The sequence below is a fragment of the Phacochoerus africanus genome, chromosome 4 (genome assembly GCF_016906955.1).
Source record: "Phacochoerus africanus isolate WHEZ1 chromosome 4, ROS_Pafr_v1, whole genome shotgun sequence".
Lineage (NCBI taxonomy): Eukaryota > Metazoa > Chordata > Mammalia > Artiodactyla > Suidae > Phacochoerus > Phacochoerus africanus.
Genome location: NC_062547.1, coordinates 47788184 through 47807026, shown reverse-complemented (window position 1 = coordinate 47807026; position 18843 = coordinate 47788184).

Genomic DNA, 18843 nt, shown 5'->3' with positions numbered 1-18843 from the left:
CAGGTTCCAATGAAGGGAACCAACACAGGCTCATTGGGTCACAAGACTAAAAGGCAAAGAAGGGAGTTGCAGGAGTTCCTGTTGTGGCTCAGTGGTTAACGAATCCAACTAGGAACCATGAGGTTGCAGGTTCGGTCCCTGGCCTTGCTCAGTAGGTTAAGGATCCGGCATTGCCGTGAACTGTGGTGTAGGTCACAGACGCAGCTCGGATACAGAGTTGCTGTGGCTGTGGTGTAGGCCTGTGGCTACAGCTCCGATTTGACCCTTAGCCTGGGAATCCCCATATGTCACGGGAGCGGCCCTAGAAAAGGCAAAAAGACAAAAAGAAAAAAAAAAAAAAGGAGTTGCCCTCCCTGCTGGGGTGGCACGTTCTGACTGTCAAGGAGAAGTCGTATGGGAATACCCATCATGGCTCAGCGGAAACAAATCCATGAGGACGCAGGTTCAATTCCCGGCCTCGCTCAGTGAGTTAAGGATCTGGGGTTGCCATGAGCTGTGGTGTAGGTCGCAGAGGCGGCTTGGATCTGATGTTGCTGTGGCTGTGGTCAGCGGCTACAGCTCTGATTCTACCCCTAGCCTGGGAACCTCCATGTGTCATGGGTGTGGCCCTAAAAATACAAAATAATAAAAATTAAAAAGAAGTTGGATGGCTGCCACACAAGGGTGACATGGAGGACTTGTCTGGAACCTAGGGAATCCTTGGGGGCACCTCTTAGCACTTCCATGTCCAATAGTAATACTTTACAGAAAAACAGGCAGAACCATTGAAGATTCAGGCCCTTTAGAAATGAAAGTTAGGATCATTCTAACAGGTGAAGAACCCACACCAGATGACATGTTAGCTGAGGGCAAAGGAAGGAAACATGGAATGAGTAACAGAGGAAGGAAGTTATATGTTTTAATCCTGCCTGGTGATGAGCTACAGAAGCAAGGACTGTCACCCCATGCATGTTTTTTTACTTACATGTTGCACACATGCATACTTAACACACATTTCTTCTCTTTCTCTCTCTCCCTTCATTTGCCATTTATTTATTTATTTATTGTCTTTTGTTCTTTTAGGGCTGCATCCACAGCATATGGAGGTTCCCAGGCTAGGGGGCTAATCGGAGCTGTAGCCACTGGCCCACACCACAACCATAGCAACGCCAGATCCGAGCTGAGTTTGCAACCTACACCACAGCTCATGGCAACGCCAGATTCTTAACCCACTGCACAAGGCCAGGGATCGAATCCTCATGGTTCCCATTGGGATTCGTTTCTGCTGCGCCACAACGGGAACTCCTCCCTTTAAATTTACAATGTATGAGACTCTCAGTAGCTGTGGTAAACTTTAAAACTTAATCTTTGGGGAGTTCCCAGTGTGGCACAGTGGGTTAATGATGCAGCTTGTCTCTGTGGCATTGCCAGTTGGATTCCCCACCCAGGGCACAGTGGGTTAAGGATCCAGCGTTGTCGAAGCTCTGGTGTTAAGTCGCGGATAGAGCTTGGATTCGATCCCTGGCCCAGGAACTTCCATATGCCACGAGTGTGGTAGAAAAAGGAAAAAAATAATAATAATTTTTGGTTACAGTACATTCAGATGGGACTGATAGTCATCTCACCCAGAGACAGACGCCCTTACTTACGGGATTTTGTGTTTTTCCTCTCTGGGAGAGGGAAGAGTGTCTTCATTTGTCCAAAGAATAGCTGCATTTTGTTAGGCAGAACTATAAAACTCCATTATTTTACAGAAGCGCAAGCATTTATAAATGGATGTACGTGAATGGTGAGTGGACAAGGGGTGGACTGTGCTGGTTACTCAGCTCTGATTTCTCTGTTCCAAACCCATCTTCCTAGTCTCAGCATATTCATTCTGGGGCTGGGACCCATCACTACATGACTCCTTTGCCACTGGATACCTGTTCCTTTCTGTCAATAATGGGCACTGGGAGTTCCCCTTGTGGCTCAGCGAAAACACATCTGACTAGTATATTCATGAGAACACAGGTTCGATCCCAGCTTCACTCAGTGGGTTAAGGATCCAACGTTGCCGTGAGCTATGGTGTAGTCACAGACAAGTCTCGGATCTGGTGTTGCTATGGCTGTGGCACAGTCTGGCAGCTGCAGCTCCGATTCGAACCCTAGTCTGGGAAACTCCATATGCAGAGGGTGCGGCCCTAAAAAGACAATAAAGGGGGGTGGGGGCACGGAAAGGCAGGAAGAGGAAGAAAGGTCTTGTGTCTTTCAATGTCGACTTCCTGCTCCTGTCAGTGACATCTAAGCAATAGTTTGTCACCCTGCAGTGGCCCTTGGTTCCAGGTTTCAATTTTTTTTTTTTTCACATTCCCAGAATCAGTCTCACTGTGCCTTCCCATAACCAGCACCCCCTAAGAGCACTCTCTTCTTGCAGCTGTGGGAGCCCCTCTGTGGTGTCCAGGCTCTCTGCTCTGGAGCTTTCGGGGCCAGATGAACAGGTCCATCAGGTAGGCAGCACTTCCCACAGGGTCCCAGGTCTACAGGGTTCTTGCTAATAAATCATCCCAATCTCTTCCCTGTGTTTTTCCCAGCTCTAAGTGTAGCATTGTTAGCAACCTTCCTTAGTTCGTCCTCAACAAGAGATCTCCTGCCACAGGCTGCTTGCACCAATATAACAAGACCAAGATCAAGATCACTTCAGAAGCAAAGGAGAGCTTTGTCCTTTGATCAAAGGATGGGGAGGGGCAAGTTCAGGCTCTGGACCATAAGCTCCCCTGGCTTCCCGCTTCCCCCCACCCCCGTGCCGTCCCCTGGTGGGGCTGCTTTATAGGGTTCTCCTTGGTGGGGCTGGGAGGGGGCGGAGCTCTCACAGGCCACACCCAGACGTCCTGGTCGCAGCGTCTCTGCGCATGGCCGGCTGTGGCCGCCATCTTGAATTGCTGGGTTGTGCGTGAAGCCGTCTGCACCGGAGCTGAGCTGAGATGTCAGCACGGCCGCTTTGCACTGGATACCCTGGTCTGAAGTGCGGAGGTCGAGGTCTCTGCATGCCGTATCCTGTGAGCAAGTGACCCGAAATGAAGCACAGAGGAAAAAAGGTTAGACTTTATTTTATTACCCAGATTCTATTTTTATTTCCCAGGAATTGTTAGTGGGCTTTGCCAGTGAGAAACCCCTCCTCTGCCTTCCGTGGGGCACCGAGGGGCACAGGCTGACATCTGCAACTGCTCCGGGGTGTTAGGTGCGTCCTCATAACCGGGCTGATGTGCTTGGTTGTCCTCACGCCTCTGTCCCGACTGTTCGCATCCCTGATTCCCTACCAGTTGGAGTTTTATAAATTAACCTTTGGGAGACAAAGGTCACCAGCCATTCAGGATGCGTGGCCCAAATGTTAGCAAGACAATCATGGTCATGTGTTGAATTTTTCCTAGAAATGCAGGTGTCTAGCCCTCTTGCCTGTGGGCGCAAGTGTGCCCTGATGTGAGGCTCACTGCCGGCTGAATCTCTCTGGTCACACTTTTGTGGTTTTTTGGAAGAGAAACCATGGGTCAGAGAGGGGTTCACAGGTACAGTCAGGGGGCCCGTTGCCCCAGGTTGTCTCTCTGGAGGTTGTGGCGCTGGGGCCTCTTCACTGGAGTGTGGTGTGTCCAGGGAGTGACCCACACAGTTTCAGGGCAGGATGGATGCTTAGGATCACTGAGTGGGGCCCGGGCCTCCTAGGAGGGATCTGACCTTGCAGCTGTTTAGGTTCACCTGGTCTCCTGGGTGGAAGGGGTGGAGGGCCAGACAGGTGGGTGCAAGCAGCATCTGGTTACCGTATTCTGTGAGGGCTTTTGTGGCTTCTCCTACCTGGATGGTATGCTTGAGTTGTTTCATATCAAGGGGGCTAAGGTGACCCTTCTCTCAGGCTTGGGGAATGGGTCTAGCATGCGCTTAATTTTATCTCTTGGAGCTAACTGTATGCAGAGCAGGGCAATCTGGACTATTTTAATGCACTTTTCTTGAATCTCCTGGTATAGCTTGGCTAAATTTCGTTTAAATTCTGATTGGATCTCTCTACTTCCCTTGATGACTGGGGTCTCCATACTGAGTGTAAGATCCATTTTATTCTCGGGGCACTTGAGACACAAATGCCAGGCCATTATTACTTCGTAGGGATCCTGGGACCCGAAACTGAGGATTATCTCTTTCAGTAATACTTTAGTCACTGTGGCTGCTGTTTAACGCTTCTGTTCATCCTGAAAGTATGTCCAGTAACCCCAGAGATACCTGAAATTGCCTAATGCTCTCGCCATGACGGTGAAATTCACCTGCCACTTTTCCCCACGATATGTCCCGTCTGGTCTGAATGGGGTTTATTGGGGGGTGGGGATGAAGGGGTGGGTGCTAGCGTTGGGGTTGTCGGTTGTGTAGCTGGGGCATGTCTCAACTATCCAACTGATTATAATTTTCTCTTACCATGACCTCAACTAACCAATTATCCAGGGCTTCACTCTTGCAGTAAGTTCCTTGATGAGCCTCCCTGATGGCTTGACAAGCTGCAATTTGGGGAAAGAAGTGTTGCCCATGTTCCTTAACTAGCCACGCATGGCCTCCTAGGTCTCTACTGAAGCCCCATTCTGGGTTTTGGCAAATTCTTCCTTTATGTAGACTGGGGAATAATTGGATGGATCTGGCCTTCAAGGTATGAGGAGTGATTGCCAAGTTTCTAGTTCCAGGGCCTCTCTTTTAGTGTCCTGTTGCGTCTGCCTTGTTTCTCTTTATACCTCTGCATCCCTCTTCTGGTGATCCCTACAGTGAATCATTACTACTTTTTTTCAGCAGCTGAACTGCTTCTAGGAGTCGCAATAGGTTTAAGCCAGGTTTCACCTGTTTATTCTCTGCTGCAAGTGCATTGCTTTCCATCCACATAGCCTCAGGTGTGCGTAAGACGGCATATGCACACCGGGAGTCTGAGTAAACATTTAAGATTTTCCCGGAGTTCCCGTTGTGGTGCAGTGGTTAATGAATCCGACTAGGAACCATGAGGTTGTGGGTTTGATCCCTGCCCTTGCTCAGTGGGTTGACGATCTGGTGTTGCTGTGAGCTGTGGTGTAGGTTGAAGACGTGGATCCCGGCTGCTGTGGCTCTGGTGTAGGCCGGTAGCTACAGCTCTGATTAGACCCCTAGCCTGGGAACCTCCATATGCCTCAGGAGTGGCCCAAGAAAAAGGCAAGAAGACAAAAAAAAAAAAAGACATTTAGGATCTTCCCTGTCCTGAGTTCTGAGGCTCAGGTGAGGGCTATCAGCTTGGCCTTTTTGGCCGAAGTCCCTGAAGGTAAACCTTATGCCTCTGAGACTTGGATCCGGAGGACACTGCATACCCGGCTGGCCTTTTTCCCTCTCATAAAACTGCTCCTGTATGTGAACCATTCCTCTTTGGCGGGTGGAAGAGGCTCACGTCCTAGGTTGGGGTGATTGGAATAGATCATGCTCATGATTCCTAAATAATCATACTCCAGGGGCCCATTTCTGTGGGTAGCAGGGTGGCAAGATTCAGTGTGTGACAGGTTTGTTTGTTCATATTGAGGTACAGTTAATGTACAATATTATGTAAGTTTTAGGTATACAATATAATGATTCTCAACTTTAAAAGGTATTATTCATTTATAGTTATGATAAAATATTTGCTGTAATCCCCACGTTGTTTAATATACCCTGTAGCTTATTTTATATGTAATAGTTTGTACCTCTTAATACCCACCCCATCTCGTTCCTTTCCTCTTCCCTCTCCCCGCCCGTAACCACTCATTTATTCTCTGTATCTGTGAGTTTGTTTCCTCTTTGTTATATTCCATGGTTTTATTTTTTTAGATTCCACATATAAGTGATATAGAGGATTTATCTTTCTCTGTCTGACTTATTTCACTTAGCATAGTGCCCTCCAAGTTCATCCATGTTGTTGCACATGGCAACATTTCATTCTTTTTAATGGCTAATACTCTGTTGCATGTATACCACACTGTCTTTATCCATTCATCTGTTGATGGACACTTAGGTTATTTCCATATCTTCGCTATTGTAAAAGTGCTGCTATGAGCATTGGGGGGGGGGGCATGTATCTTTTTGGACTAGTGTTTTCATTTTTTTCAGTTAAATGCCCAGGAGTGGAATGGTAGTTTAACATGTGACAGGTTTTTGTGGTAACCACTGGACGTTTTAAAAACATAACCTGTGAACTCAAATCAATCTTCCTTACTCTTTCTAGTGTGGAGTCCATAGAGTGATTGGTTGATCAAACGTTAACTTTGCAGCCTCCTTTAGCAGAGTTGTTGTAGCTGCTACTGCCCGTAGGCAAAGAGGGTCCTCCCTTAGTGGTCTGATCTAATTGTTTAGAAATGTTCTCTTTTGCCTTTTGTATCTTCCAATATCTGGTTAATCAGTCCATTATACTGAATTCTTTCTGTTCATACACTGGCATGGTTTCTGTTTCAGCTTTTATTTTTCTGCTGGACTTGGATACAGTCATCTTCTAGGGCTTGACTGTCCCTCTCTTGCTCCCTTAACTTGGCTTTGTAAATAGTCCCTTTGTTAAGGACTCTACAATTTGAGCTAATTGGAGTGAATTATTTTAGTGGCTGGACCCAGACTCATGAACAAGTGGATCACCCAGAAGGGCTTGTACTGATCAGGGGGCTTGGTGGGTCTTGGTGTTGTGATCAGAAGACCAAAGCTAAAGTTTAGATTTGTCAGTCACTGGTTCTGTGACCTCGGGCTACTCAGCCATTCTAAATCCTTGGGTCTGTGTCTGCAAAGAGGGAAAATAAAGCCTCATGTTCAGGGATGTAGTGGAGATTAAATGCAAATTTATGTATGTGGCAGAGGATCTAGCACATAGTAAGCTCTCAAGAGATGGTTGCTATTATGGTAAGAAAATGTATCCTGATGTTTGAACAACCAGACTAAAAATGTCTCCCTCACAGGATCATGGGGATTTGATTATATATATGATGGTGGCAAAGTGCCTTAGCCCTGAGTTTTACAGTTGTTAAGGATCCAATATGCACTAGCTCTAAATCTCTTTTTTTTAATAAAACCTTTTCAATAAAATTTGTTTGTTGGTTATTTTTAAAATAATCCCAGTAATAAGGAATTAACTTGGTACCAAATTTAGGCAAGAACATATTTCATTTATGGACTAGATCTTTTTTTATCCTTTATTATTTTATTTTATTTTTAAAATTATTTTATTATAATTGATTTACAATGTTCTTTCAATTTCTGCTGTACAGCATATATATCTTCTTTTTCTTCTCCATTTTAAGTGAATTCTGTATCGAGAACCAAATAAATTTTAGAATGTTTTTAATACTCATGGTATAGAAACTTGTCATTTTCTCTTAAAAGCTCAAATAATCTCTGTCCACTTCTTCTACTTTTTTCCTTATTATACTTTACCCCTCTACCACCCTTTTTCCCCCTCAGAAACACAGTTGGCATAGATCCTCAAATTGGTCTGGTGTCAGGAACAGAGTTTGGGTCAGAGAGCCAGAGAAGGAAACTTTAAGACTGGCCGCTGACAAGTACAAAGCTCAGACTCTGAGAGGTGAGGTGACTTGCCCAGAATTACTGAGTGGAGGAGGTGCAGAGTCAGGAGTGGAAGACAGGACTTTGATTGCTGGCCTAGTGCCCTCCTATATGGCTCTCTCTCCCTCCTACAGTGTCAGGCCACCCTGGTTCTGAGATTTTTTTTTTCTTCTCTGAGATAATTCCATGGCTGTACTTCCCATTGACTCCTCTAGAGGGCACTCTCATGGATAGCGATCACCTGGGCAATGTGCCCGGCCCCCAGACTAGGGGCCGGTGAGAAAGCAAAGATAATCCCAAAACATTTCTAGTAAGTTCTTTCAAAATTTCCTAGTTCAAGCCTCCTTGTCTTCTACAATCAAAGATCCCTCCCTAGACAATGAAAAATTCTAGGTACTCTTCAGATGAGGAAATAAGACAAACTTGGCTCAGATGTTCTGAATCCATGATTTGCACTAATTTCTGTTGCATCACTCATTCATTCATGTATTCCTTATTGGCTGCCTTCTGTGACCAGATCCAGGTTCTCTCCTTCTGCCTATGTTGAAACCCCATGTGAGGACCACTGTCTGTGTGGCCATCAGGCATGTCACTTCCTGTTCTGTGCACAAGCCAGCTAAGGGATATGCATGATGAAAATGTCTTCAAAGCAGCAACTAGAAGGTGGCTTCTCTGCCTGCTAGTTTGCCATCCTCTCTCCTGGTGTTCATGTTTCTTCAGAGCCAGAAAACTGACCATTTCTCACTGCTTGTTCCTGTGCCACACTGTATGCTTTGGTAGAAAGACGCTGTGAACCAGTCGGTGCAGAGGCATGTCAACTGGTTCCTCTTGAGCGAGTCACTCCAGAGGGTGACATTCATGTACTTGTGTGTCAGTGTGAGTGTGATAAAGGAGGCTGGTCTCCTACCCCAGCACTTTCCATATACAAGTGCACTGGTCATTTCAGGGCCCAAACTTCTCACCTGCCTTGGTTCATGATTCACCTCCAGTAGGCTGCATTTGACCACTTGACATCTAGTTTTCTCACATACACACTACCAGTGCCAACTCATCTTTATGCAAAACCATTTCTCCCAACACATTTGAGTTTACAAACTTTATAGCTAGACTCTCTGATGCCCCTGCCCTTCTTCCTAGGAAACCTCTAGAACTGGCTGTGGTGTCAGCATGCAGAGATGTAAAATATGTGGCCCATGGGCTGCCACTCTCCCCTTTGGCAAGCTTGCCAGACATTCCTACCATCTTTCCTTTCTTGGCCTGGGTGAGGCCTCAGTCTTCCTAGCACTAGATTCAGGAGGTCCCTGTTACTTGGAGCTGGCAAATCTATTGCCCAGCACAGCAATGAAAGGAAAGGTCTTTGGAACTGCTCCCACCTAAGTTTGAATCTCAACCCTACAACTTGCCCAACCCTTTATTTTTAGACTGGAACACCTACTTCCTGTCAGGTGGCTATGCGAATATCTGTAAGACATCTAGTACCCCTCCTAGCCCATGAAATGTGGGTTCCTTTGTCTCTTCTCCCCAAAGTGGGGCATTTCTTTGAAGACTCGATGAGCATTTTCTTATGTAATCATAGGGTTAAGGATAGATGACAAAATCCTCCCCCAAAAGATCAGACCAATGTTTGGGTGAGGGAGATGGCATGTATAGATAAAAACTACAGTATTTTCAGAGTTTACACAGGAAGAACCTACAGAATCTGAAAATGCTAGCTGTCAAGGAAGCCCCAAAAGGTAAGTCGGGGCATTGGGGCTGTGCTTTTGAAAGATAAGAAAAGGTAATAGGAGAGAATTATTAAGAAATGAAAATGCATGGCAGGCTTTGAAGAAAATGGCAAAGCAGCATCCTAAGCTGCTTATAAACTAAGTATAAATTGAAGTCTTCAGTGAGGTCCTCACGCCTTCCCCCAACTATTTAAATCTTCTTTTTAATGAATCATCAGGGCCCATAATACAAGAGTGGCCATAAAGCAAGGAGATTGATGGCCAGAAGGAAAATAAGCAAACAGAAGAAAAATCAGTTTTAGTACTTTAAAGCACACCCTTATTAGCTTAGCTAATAAGGAAAATTAATGTCTTATTTGTTGTTGCCAAACTCACCACACACAAGCTCCAAATGACTAGGAATATAAAAAGAAAATGGCCTGGAACTGGAAGGTGATGCTCTTAGAGATCCATGTTGTATCCATGGGTCCTAGTTTCCTCATCTGTATCAGTTCAAATGTTTCTGGGTCTAAGTAACAGAAAAGCTAGCTCATGCTGGATTAAATTATAAAGGGAATTTACTGGCTCTTAGAATTGAAATGCCCAAAAAGATCTGAAAAGCTGCAGCGCTAGCTCAAACGACCTAACCAGGAACCGATTTCCGCCTCGCCATTCCTTGGCACTGCCTCCTTGGTGTTGCAGAACTCCGCAGACGCTTTGGCTGCAAAACGGCTTCCAGCTGTTTCCGGGGGTGACACGCCCTTCTTCATGAATCACCCCAGAGAAAAATCTGGTTGCCAGTGTTATCAGCAGAAGTTCTGAGATTTGCTCTAACCACATTCTCTGAACCATTCACTGTTTCAGGGGTTGAAATGTGATGATTGGCCAGCCCAAGGCCACGTGGTACCAGGTCCATTCCCACTGCTGAGGGTGACTTTCACCTCCCCTATAGCTGCATTGACTGCCATTGTGGAACTGGAATGGTTGGGAATCAGGAAGGAGAGAAGGAAATGTGCAGAGTGAAGCAACACATTTTCGTGGTTAGTGGATGGATTTTAACCTTTTTGGGGGAATGGGGCCCCAATATAAAATAAACACACGTGGAACTTCACTAGCAGATAAGAATGGGGTTTTAGATCCCTGTCTGCTCTGGTGACAAAAAGACCTGCCTAGAATCCTAGTGCCCCAGGAAACAGGGATAAAACAAATGTCTTTGGGTCCATCCAGCTTTCTTCTTCGCAGTTGCTTAATAGGCAAATACCTACTAGGACAATGTATGTTCATATCTGTCTCCAGGCAGAAATTGTGCTTTTTATTTTGTGCATGGCTCTGTGAACTAGTGAGACTAATTTTATTAAGAATATACTTTGTCGAGTTCCTGTCGTGGCTCAGTGGTTAACGAATCTGACTAGGTAGGAACCATGAGGTTGAGGGTTTGATCCCCAGCCTCGCCCAGTGGGTTAAGGGTCGGCATTGCTGTGAGCTGTGGTGTAGGTCGAAGACACGACTTGGATTCCGAGTTGCTGTGGCTCTGGTGTAGGCTGGCAGCTACACTCCGATTCAACCCCTAGCCTGGGAATCTCCATATGCCGTGGGAGCGGCCCTAGAAGCGGCCCTAGAAAAGGCCCTAGAAAAGAAAAGACCAAAAAAAAAAAATATATACTTTGTAGTCACAGGATTTTCTTTTTTTTTTTTTTTTTGTAATGTTCCTGGGCCAGGGATTGAATCTGAGCTGCAGCTGTGGCAAAGCTGCAGTGGATCCTTTAACCCACTGCACCAGGCCAGGGATCAGACCCACACCTCTGTAGCGAACCAAGCCACTGCACTTGGATTTTTATCCTCTCGCCAAAGCAGAAACTCCAGTCACAGGCTTGTCAACATAAAGACTTAGCAGTACCCAGCTATCATTTTTCAAGCCTACAAAAGCTTGCAACTGTTTACTTAAGTTTCTCATAAAAACTGGAGAAATAAAGCCACAAATTAGCATACATTGCTAACAAAGCTATAATACATGGAGCTGGGGAGGAAGGGTAAGGAGGAAGAAAGGAAAACAAAGGTTCTTTTCAAATGAACAGTGTTTAGAAATGTAGTTTCCTGAAAGATGCAGGGAAATAACAAAATATTGTATTTACCCTGAAAGTCATGTAGAAAAGTATTTTACAACAGGTTCCCTTAGTGAGAGCTTTGACTTAAAAATCTGAAATACTTATTAAAAGGTACTGTTATTTTAAAGTGTGGTGACACGTATATAACAAAATTTACCATCTTACTATTTTTAAGTATGCAGTTCATTGGCATTAAGTGCATTTACACTGTTGTGCAGTTATTGCCATCTCCAGAACTCTTTTCATCTCAAAAAACAAACTTCATATCCATAAAACAATGATTCTTCAATCCCTCCTTCCCTTAGTCCTGGTAAGCACCATTCTAATTTCTGTCTCTATCATTTGGCTCTTATGTACCTTATATTAGTGGAATCGTACAGTATTTATCTTTTTTATGACTGGCTTATTTCACTTAGCATAATAATGCCCTCAAAATACTCAGAATTTCTTTCCTTTTAAGGCTGAATTGTATGTATACACCACGTTTTACTTATCCATTTGCCTGTCGAGGGACATTTGGGTTGCTTCCATCTCTGGCTATTGTAAAAAATGCTGCTCTGACCATGGGTGTGCAGATACCTTTTCAAGACCCTGCTTTCAATTCTTTGGGGTATAAACACACTGAGAAATGGAATGGCTGAATCACACAGATGAAATACTTTTCATGACACAGTTTTGTAAAACTCTTTAACGTGTAGTCTAAGGCAGCACTCACTCACTGTGAGTGAGTGAAAAATACTCCTTTTTCTAGTTTAACAAGAGATAAAGAAGAGAAGCAACCAGACCATCTTGTGTAGGATCAAGTGACCTCTTTCTTTTCTTGGAGATTTTAGCGCTTAAGGGTTCAATTATATGCTAGGTTTGCATTTGTGTAGGTCTCCCGCTCACAAAATCGAGTGTAAGGGATCCATAGTTTAACCCAGGTTTAACTCAGAGCCCTGGTCCAAGAAAACAACGCTCTGCTTCAGGAGTGAAACAAAGAGGAGCTTCTTCAGCAAGCAGGGAGAGGCTGCTGGGTTACCCAGATGTAACCTATTTTTGCTTATCTAGCCCACAGCCTTTCTTTTTTAATCCGGGCGAACAGGACGCTCCGACAATAGAAACATGTCTCCATTTCTTCCTCAGTGGGGAAAAGAACATCTCCTTGGGAAGATAGTTTCCTTGTCTCAAAGTTAATTGTCTAAAAAGTTCTATTTAATCACATTTAATGTCTTCCAAATATTTCTTAAAGGGAGGTGCCAAGTTCCACACCGTTCACACCAGCTGCTAAAACAATCACACTTTCAAACCAAGGCATGTGGTATTGAAACTTCTCCCAACTCCATCAACTTCATTGAGAAAAGAAAGCTAGGATTTTGCTCACATGAAATAGCAGTAGCTCAAGCACAGGCCTCATATTGTGTCCTGGGTGGTGAGCAGCTGACACAATAATTTGGTGTTGGGCAATTGGAGAGAACGAGTTTGTATCTCTCTACAATGAAGAAAGGCCACACTTTGGGTCAGGACTATTCTACCCTGAAAAAGCTGGGAAATGTTTCAGTTGTGGCAACGAAGACACAGTCTCGTTCACACACTCATTAATAGTATCACCTTTCATTAACTGGGCAACAACGATAAAGAAAATTAGTCACACAAAACCCCTTTTGACATAGTCTTCAGTGGTGATGTCATAGACCATTGAACAGACGAAGCCTTTTGCTCGAGAGACTTCTCTCTGACTGTTAAGTGCTGTACATTCCCAGGGTGATTTGTGAATCAGGAACTAGTTTGGTTTTGTTGGAAACAAAGACTTGGAATGCTAACTATCTTCCAGAATGTCTTTTGGATGACTGAAATCATTGCTCCCTCAGACTCTCTTCCCTAAACATTTCTATGTTATCATCTTGTAACCTAGGCTTCCACCAAAGAGACAAGATCACGGAGGATATGGAATGAGCAGCCCTCCCCTCCCCTACTCTGTCCTCTCTCTTCCCTTCTCCTTCTCAGGGGCCTCTCTTTCTTACCTGTCTTATGTTGCTTATGTTCTTACCTGTCTTATGTTGCTTATGTTCTTACCTGTCTTACGTCTGTCATTTATAGATCATTATCATCTCTAGGGCTGAGATGGCAAAAGAGAATTCTTGCTAAGAGCCTTCTTGTCTGCAGTTCTTTCCTCCTTCTGCCCTTGGGATCAACCTTTAGTGTGCATAACGAAGGAATTCCCATCATGGCTCAGAAGGTTAAGAACCCGACTAGTATCCATGAGGATGTGGGTTTGGTCCCTGGCCTCTCTCAGTGGGTTAAGAATCCGGCCTTATTGCAATACAGCGTAGATGCTGCATAGGTTGCATATGCGGCTCAGGTCTGGTATTGCTGTGGCTGTGGTGTAGGCTGACAGATGGAGCTCCGATTCAACCCCTAGCCCAGGAATGTCCCTATGCTACAGGTACAGTCCTAAAAAGAGAAAAAACAAAAACAAAAAAACAAAAAAGAGAGAAAAAAATTATTAGGGGAGATGGCTTTACATGCAAATGGGGGGCCAGCCTTCAGAGATTTTGATACACTATATCCAGAGTGGGGCCCGGGCATCTGCGTTTTAATAAGCACCACAGGCGATTCTAGGCAGGTGGCCCACTGATCTCAGTTTAAGAGGCCATGTCCCTGAGGATGTCCCCAGACAGACGCTCAGTCTGATCAAGAATGGGTTCTCTGGATGAATATGGAAGTTCCCAAATTGCCTCCAAAGCACTTGGGAGCAGTCAAGTGTTTCTGTAAACATAATTTGCCGGATTTATTTTCCGCAGTTAATCATTAAGAGGGACTGATTCAGGCAGTAAGGTCCAGTCACACTTCTGCACGCCTCAATATAATTAAGGGAGGAGTTTCCTGTTTTGGGTGTTCCACTGCTGCCATGAACTGCAACTGACAGATTAGACAGGTAGAAACTAAACAAAACACCAGCTCCCATAGAGCTCCATGAGCTGGGAAATCTGGCCAGCCCCTTCCTCATGGCCTCAGTTTCCTCATGGGCGAGGGAGCTATGTCTTCCCTCTCATAGGTGTTAGGAAGATAATTGCCTGAAAAACCCTGGTGTCAGATGGCACACCACTCTTGAGATCCAACATGACAACGTTTAGCAAAGGACTCTGCCACCACTGTAGAAGCTTCCCCAGAAGAGAAAGAAAAGTTCTGTTACATACTTTAAACCAGGTACTCGACTAAATTCCCCCGCAGCCAGTGACACACTTAATCTTCACACCCAGGGATAAAGTAGTGCATTCCTTCAGAGTACACAGGACACAGTTTCCACTTCTCCTTGGTCTGTGTCCACAGAAAGGAGACACCTTTCTAAATGAGCACCAGAACTTAGTGATTTCCTTTCAGTTTTAAAGTGAGCCCTTTCAGTTTTAAAAATCCTATGCCTTAATTGCAAAAGTAAGTAATGCATGACTAAATTCTTCTAAAATCATTGCAGATGAAGCTAAATTCCTCATTTATTCTCTCCTTCAGCAAATGACTTGTTCTTCCAGAAGGGATTCACTGCTTTGAGTTCGGCAAATATCCTTGAGCCCTTGCTCTGTGTGCACACATAGAGATATCTGTACCCTGGGAAACACACAAGGTGATTTTACGTTTATGTAAATGTGTTCTGTGTACATTTTTAAAAAATATAATTGGATATCATCATAAACATCACTCTGAAACTTGCCTTTTGCACTAAATGCCTTTGGGAGGTATGTTATTACTGAATTCTTTCTTTCTTTTTTGCCTTTTTTTTTTTAGTACCAAAAGAGGTTTATTTTTTTATACTGACAAAATTGTGTTAATTTTAGGCATACCGCAAAGTAAATCATTTATATGTATGCAAATATCCATTCCTTTTCAGATGCTTTTCCCATATGTTACTACCCAGTACTGAATAAATTTCCCTGTGTGGTACAGTAGGTCCCCATTACCTATCTATTCTCTAGATAGTAGTGTGTATATATCAATCCCAATTCTATAATTTATCCCTCCCCCCACCCCACATTTCCCCTTTGGTAAATGTAAGAATGGTTTCAAAATCCCTGAGTCTGTTTCTATTTTGTAAGTTCTTTTGCATCATTTCTATTAGATAAACATATTAGTGATCTCATATGATATTTATCTGATTTCACTTAGTCTGATAATTTCTCAGTCCATCCATATTGCTGCAAATGGCATTATTTCATGCTTTTTTTTTTTTTTTACAGCTGAGTAATATTCCTTTGTATAAAGGTACCACATCTTCTTTAGCCAATTCTCCGTTGATGGACATTTAGCTTGCTTCCATGTCTTGGCAATTGTAAACAGTGCTGCCGAGAACAGTATGGTACTTGCACAAAAACAGACATATAGATCAGTGGAACAGGACAGAAAGCCCAGAGATAAACCTACATGCATATGGTCAATTAATCTATGCAAAGGAGGCAAGAATATACAAGAAAAGACAGTCTCTTCAATAAGTGGTACTGGGAAAACTGGACAGCTACATGAAATTAGAACACCCTCTACACCATACACAAAAATAAACTCAAAAAGGATTAAAGACCTGAATGCTAGACCGGATACTTTAAATTTTCCAGAGGAAAACATAGGCGGAACACTCTTTGACATAAATGGCAGTGGTATCTTTTTTGATCTACCTCCTAGAAGTAATGAAAGTAAAAACAAAAATAGACAAGTAGGACCTGATTAAACTAGATTCTTATAAATCTACCTTACTGGCTGTCACTGCTGCCAAGCCTTCTAAATTATGGGTGTCCCCAATCTATTCAGTCAGTCCCTTATTAGTAGATACTTTGATTATATCCATTGTTCTGCTAAAACAAAGTGGTTTAGAATGCAACCCTGTACAGGCCTCATTGAGCCGTCTAAAGTAGATTCTAAGAAGTCAAATAGGACATAGAGTACACATTTTTTTTTTTTTTGGTCTTTTGTTGTTGTTGTTGTTGTTGTTGCTATTTCTTGGGCCGCACCCGCGGCATATGGAGGTTCCCAGGCTAGGGGTCCAATCGGAGCTGTAGCCACCGGCCTACACCAGAGCCACAGCAGCGCGGGATCCGAGCCGCGTCTGCAACCTATACCACAGCTCACGGCAACGCCGGATCCTTAACCCACTGAGCAAGGGCAGGGACCGAACCCGCAACCTCATGGTTCCTAGTCGGATTTGTTAAACACTGTGCCACAACGGGAACTCCCACATGTTTTAATTTTTAAGGGATATTACCAAATTTCTCCAAAATAGATCTATCACCTTGTCCAATGATGTTATTGTCAATTTTTAAATGTTGCCAACTTGTTAGCAATAAAAGGGCATCTGGTTTCACTTCCATTTACATTTTGCTGATGTGTTTGTTGGCTATTTATGTTTCCTCTTTTGTGATCTACCTCGAATCTCTCCTTTATCTATTTTATATCATGTAGCATGACTTTTTTTAAACCAAAACTTGGGAGTTCTTCATACATCATGAATCCTAGTCTTTTGGTATCTATGCTATAAATAGTTTTTTTTTCTGGGTTATGATTTGACTTAGTGTAATTTATGGTTTTTTACTTTATGTTATTTATAGTATAATTTATGTATAGTAATATATATATGTAAAATCCTCGGGAGTTTTTGTTTTTTGTGTTTTTTCTTTTTAGGCTGCACCCAGGGCATATGGAGGTTCCTGGGCTAGGGACTGAATTGGAGCTGCAGCTGCAGGCCTGCACCACAGCCACAGCAAGGCAGGATCCAAGCCATATCTGTGAACTACACCACAGCTCACAGCAACACTGGATCCTTAACCCATTGTGCCAGGCCAAGGATTGAACCTGCATCCCAGAACTCCCAAGATGCTGATCCCATTGCACCACAGCAGGAACTCTTCCTTGTGTATTTACCATTCAGAAGGTTCAGATTTTTATTGTCTCATATTTATTGATCTTTTCTTTGATGAATTTAGCTTTTTGAGGCCCTGCCCCCAGGTCATATGTATATTTTTGTATATATTCTCCTATTGTGAAGCCTGTGTATTTTCTGGCTCAGAAAATACCTTCTGAATCTTCCCCAAGGATCAGGGCTGGTAGGTGAGCAAGGGTGCTGAAGTCCTGTCTGGGAAGCAACCTCTTATACTTTGACTTTCACTTGGATCCAACTGTAGGGTTAGTCTCAAGAACATGCTTCTTAGGCTGCCTAAGGGGAGTAGCTTAGGTTGTAATAGGAAGCTTTCCAGAAGGACATAATAAAACAAGAAGAAACATTCAAACTACAAATCCCAGAAAAGGTAATGCAGTGGCTTTCCCTGGAGACGGCCATAACCCAGGCAGACTTGCCTTTGTTTAGGATATTTAAGATAAATAACTCCACACTGGGAGAGGCTCAAACAATTTGCTCCAAGTGAATGGCCTTTTCACAGGCAGTATAGCCTAATGGAAATATAATATGAGCCACATAAATATTTTAAAGTTTCTGGTAGCCACATTAAAAAATAAGTAAGGGAGTTTCCTAGAGGTCTAGTGATCCAGATTTGGTGCTTTCACTGCTGAGGCCAGGTTCAGTCTCTGGTCTGGGAACTGAGATCCCATGTCAACCTGCTGCATGCCAAGGCCAAAAAAAAAAAAAAAAAAAGTAAAAAGAGGAGTTTCCACTGTGGCTCAGCAGGTTAAGAACCCAACATAGTGCCCATGAGGATTCAGGTTCATTCCCTGGCCTCTCTCAGTAGGTTAAGAATCTGGCATTGCTACAAGCTGCAGTATAGGTCACAGATGCATCATGGATCTGGTGGTGGTGTGGCTGTGGCGTAGGCTGGTAGTTGCAGCTCTGATTTGACCGCCAGCTCGGGAACTTCCATATGTCACAGGTAAGGCCCTAAAAAGAAAAAAACAAAATAAAAAGAAACAAAATAAATTCAGTGATTTAATCTGATTAATTACTTTAATTTATTTAATTCCAAAATAATGTCACTTTAACATGTAGTCAATATTGAATATTTTTAATGAGTTATTAAAAATATTTTACAGAGTTCCCGTCGTGGTGCAGTGGTTAACGAATCCGACTAGGAACCATGAGGTTGCGGGTTCGGTCCCTGCCCTTGCTCAGTGGGTTAAGGATCCGGCGTTGCCGTGAGCTGTGGTGTAGGTTGCAGACGCGGCTCGGATCCCGCGTTGCTGTGGCTCTGGTGTAGGCCGGTGGCTACAGCTCCGATTGGACCCCTAGCCTGGGAACCTCCATATGCCGCAGGAGCGGCCCAAGAAATAGCAAAAAGACAAAAAAATAAAAATAAAAATAAAAAAAATAAAAATAAAAATATATTTTATGCTAGAAGTTCCCTTATGGCTCAGCAAATTAAAAATCCAGTGTTGCCACTGCTGCTGTGGCTTAGGCTGCAATTGCTGTGTGCGTTCAGTCCATGGCCTGGGAACTTCCACATGCCTCAGGTGTGGCCAAAAAAGAATTTTGTGCTGAGTCTTTGACATCTAATGTATATTTTATACTCATAGCACATCTCAATTCAGCTAACCACATTTAAAGT